Source organism: Castanea sativa, chromosome 8, assembly GCF_040712315.1.
Source record: "Castanea sativa cultivar Marrone di Chiusa Pesio chromosome 8, ASM4071231v1".
Lineage (NCBI taxonomy): Eukaryota > Viridiplantae > Streptophyta > Magnoliopsida > Fagales > Fagaceae > Castanea > Castanea sativa.
The window spans coordinates 588,243-592,891 of NC_134020.1; positions in this window are offsets into that span (position 1 = coordinate 588,243).

Genomic DNA, 4,649 nt, shown 5'->3' on the forward strand with positions numbered 1-4,649 from the left:
GAAATGCCGCTATTGGGCAATCCCTCTGACGGTGGAACTAGTTCCAATGCTACTCTCACCACCTCCCACTCACAACTAAACATCCACTTAGAGGAAATAATATTGGACCTCCTTTTCCACTCACCAGGAAAATAATCATAGCTCTTCCACTCACCTTAGGCTATAAATAAGAGAGGAAATTTCGATACAAAGGGTTGGCACTTGGAGTGAAAACACTAAAAGAAGAGGGCGAACAATTCTGGGAGGACTGGGAACAAGGGTATTTGGGTTGCCGGGCACAGGACCACCCATTGAAAGAAATCCAGGAGCCCACAATATAAATAGATTGTGAGCTCAAATAGAGTTTAAGCCCAACAACTACATTTTGGGTGCCCACAAATAGTATTGTTGTTTAATTTACCACTACTACATATTTTTCCTAAAAGCTACATATCATTGATCATAATACCAAATGGATATTTCAAAGTTCATTTGTATGATTACTTTACTGTGTGGTGAGTTGAAACATTGTTGGGTAATAATGTTCATTAGCTTGTATGTATAGCCTCTTGACTTGCAAAGGGTAAGTACTGATTTATACTAAGTTTTTGTTATTGATGTTCTTTAAAGTTATAATGGTTGATAGGTCTATTGAGGTTTCATTAATTTATGCAAGGTTTCAATTTCACCCAAATGACAAGGAATAAAACAAAACAATTCATGTTCAACTTTCCAATTTATTCTTTTTTTTTTTTTTTAATGCTTAGCTTTCTAGTAACCACCAATTCATTTTGTTAACTCAACATCATAAAGTAACTTTAATTTAGCTTTCTAGTAAAAAAAAAATCATGCTAAAATTAATAGCACTACTAGGATTGACCATTTAAATTCAACCATATCCTCCATATCTTTAAATTATTAATATTTTCTCTTTTTCTATTTTTTTAAAAATGAAATATATAATGTTTTAATTAAATACAAATAAATAAAAAATTCCTTATAAAATTGTACTCATTTTTTTAAACATTTACACTTTCTTCAACATTTCTCATTCCTTTCACATTTTCATCTCCCCAATATTGTCTACCTTAATATCACTCTTCATCTTTCCCTTTATCTTCATTTATTTTGTTTCTTCTTATTCTTATCCTCTTATTATAAAATTTTCATTATCTTTTCTATTCTATATTTCTATGTGTGGGGTCATGGATTTTGGGATTTGGCCGAGAGCATGTGGTTTTGGCCGAGAAGCATGGGTGGTCCGAGTCCGAGGAGTACTATCTCCTCGGATAAAGCCAAATGCAAATCTAGTATAAATCCTAATGATCAAGGATGACCTTTCAAGAAGTTCTAATGATAGCAACGAGTATCATGAACGTACAAGAGGGATAAGGACTCAAAAATATCTAAGGGAAAACTGCTACCACCGCATTAATGAGGAAGTGACCTCTGAACAAGATAAATTATGGCAGCCTGCCCACCCCAAAAGACTTTTAGAGGGGGCTGATGGGACAACCATCAACTGTCCACATGTAGTCCACGTGTAGGGTAAGGATGAAGGGAGAGAGGTAATATAAATAAGGGTAGAGATCCCAGAGAAGGATAGCTGAAAAAAAGGAGAAGAGAAAGCACTATAGCAATCTCAACAACTCCTGTAACCATGGTCATCCAATATACGCTAGAACAGAGCTCCTCGGACTGTGCCGAGAACCAACTTTCTCGCACAAACCGGGTTCAATTCTTGTTGGCTCATCATCCAAAACCATATTAACTATTATCCAAGCACTAAAGCCTAGCTCTTTGACCCACTCTCTACAAATTTATTGTACTGGGTTCACTGGGCCAAGATCCCTTACATTTTGGGCTTGGTTTGAAAATTGTGTCCCCATAATTGGCGCCATCTGTGGGAAGAGCTTGTGTGATAGTGAGTGCAACGGTTAAATATGATACAATTAGGCTCCCATCAGTAAGAGTCCCTAGGGAAAGCCATTATGGTGGCCAGTTTGCTATGTGAGCAAGTCACTACATGAGGCACACAGTTGTTGTCCTAACTTAGCTTCCGCTCAGGTCTATACTACAAAGTGTGGATTATACGGGGAGGATTGCTAAATGGGGCACAGTTCTAGGGGCTTTTGACATCAAGTACATGCCTCATACCTCTGTCAGGGGCCAGGTTCTCGCGAATTTGGTGACTGAGTTCACTGAACCTCCATTAGAGGAAGTGGCAGCAACATATGAGCAATTCAATGGGGCTTTGCGACGGGGCTAGTCCTTGAAGGTATATATATTGATATTTTCTAATCTTTTGAAGTGGTTAAACAGAACCTTAGCTATGCTGTGTCCTCGACCTCCCCGCTTTGGGGAAATTAACACACACCGGCATCTTTTGAAGTGGTTAAAAAGAACCTTAGCTATGCCGGGTCCTCGACCTCCCCGCTTTGGGGAAATTAACACACACCGGCATCTATTGAAGTGGTTAAAACGTAACCTTAGCTATGTCGGGTCCTCGACCTCCTCCTTCGGGGGAAATTAACACACACCGACATCTTTTGAAGTGGTTAAACAACCTTAGCTATGCCGGGTCCTCAGACCTCCTGCTTTGGGGAAATTAACACACACTGACATCTTTTGAAGTGGTTAAATAGAACCTTAGCTATACCGGGTCCTCGGACCTCCTGCTTTGGGGAAATTAACACATACTGACATCTTTTGAACTGGTTAAACAGAACCTTAGCTATGTCGGGTCCTCGAACCTCCTCCTTTGGGGAAAGTAACACACACTGACATCTTTTGAAGTGGTTAAACATAACCTTAGCTATGCCGGGTCCTCGGACCTCCTGCTTTGGGGAAATTAACACACACTGACATCTTTTGAAGTGGTTAAACAGAACCTTAGCTATGCCGGGTCCTCGGACCTCCTGCTTTGCAGAAATTAACACACACTGACATCTTTTGAAGTGGTTAAACAGAACCTTAGCTATGCCGAGTCCTCGAACCTCCTGCTTTGGGGAAATTAACACACAGTGACATCTTTTGAAGTGGTTAAACAGAACCTTAGCTATGCCGGGTCCTCCGACCTCCTGCTTTGGGGAAATTAACACACACTAACATCTTTTGAAGCGGTTAAACAGAACCTTAGCTATGCTGGGTCCTCGGACCTCCTGCTTTGGGGAAATTAACACACACTAACATCTTTTGAAGTGGTTAAACAGAACCTTGGCTATGCCAGGTCCTCGGACCTCCTGCTTTGGGGAATTTAACACACACTGGCATCTATTGAAGTGGTTAAACAGAACCTTAGCTATGTCGGGTCCTCCGACCTCCTGCTTTGGGGAAATTAACACGTAATGACATCTCTCTTCAAAGTGTTTAAATTATAACTCAATCATGCCTCGGTCCTCGGACTAGATGATGTGAGAAAGTTAACACTTTATGGCATCTCTCTTTAAGGAATTTAAACTATAAAATTGATCATGCCTCAGTCCTCGGACCACATACTTTGGGGAATTATCATTCTACAACATTTATTTGTTTCTCACTAAGTGTCAAAACAGGCCCAAGATTATGACCAAATCCTCAGATTGGTAGCTCTGAAAGGAGCAATTCACAGTATAAATATGGGGCGCTTGAAACAACATTTCCACAAATGTAAATCAAAGGATCAAAGCAGAATCAACTCTTAAGAATTCAAAACCCCACTTTTCTCCTCGGATGCGAGGAGAAAACTGGAGTTTTGAGGGGCTATTGTAGGGTCATGGATTTTGGGATTTGGCCGAGAGCATGTGGTTTTGGCCGAGAAGCATGGGTGGTCCGAGTCCGAGGGGTACTATCTCCTCGGATAAAGCCAAACGCAAATCTAGTATAAATCCTAATGATTAAGGATGACCTTCCAAGAAGTTATAATAATAGAAACGAGTATCATGAACGTACAAAAGGGATAAGGACTCAAAAATATCTAAGGGAAAACTGCTACCACCGCATTAATGAGGAAGTGACCTCTGAACAGTATTATGGCAGCCTTATAGCCACCCCAGAAGACTTTTAGATGAGGCTGATGGGACAACCATCAACTGTCCACATGTAGTCCACGTGTAGGGTAAGGATGAAGGGAGAGAGGTAATATAAATAAGGGTAGAGATCCCAGAGAAGGATAGATGAAAAAAAGGAGAAGAGAAAGCACTATAGCAATCTCAACAACTCCTGTAACCATGGTCATCCAATATACGCTAGAATAGAGCTCCTCGGACTGTGCCGAGAACCAACTTTCTTGCACAAACCGAGTTCAATTCTTGTTGGCTCATCATCCAAAACCATATTAACTGTTATCCAAGCACTAAAACCTAGCTCTTTGACCCACTCTCTACAAATTTATTGTACTGGGTTCACTGGGCCAAGATCCCATACATTTTGGGCTTGGTCTGAAAATTGTGTCCTCACACTATGCATAATTTTCCCTCATAAAAAATGTTATTTCTCTCTCTCAATTTTTTGTTGGATTTTTTACTTTTCTTGCATCTCTACTTTAGGTTATTAATTTTTTGTTGACTACTGAAAATATTTGCTTTAAAGATTGAAAAAATGCAACTTTCAAGGGCAAGAATTATCAAATTTTAATGTGGTTAAGCATTAGAACACAATCATTGATTTTAGGGGGAAAATGAAAAAATAAG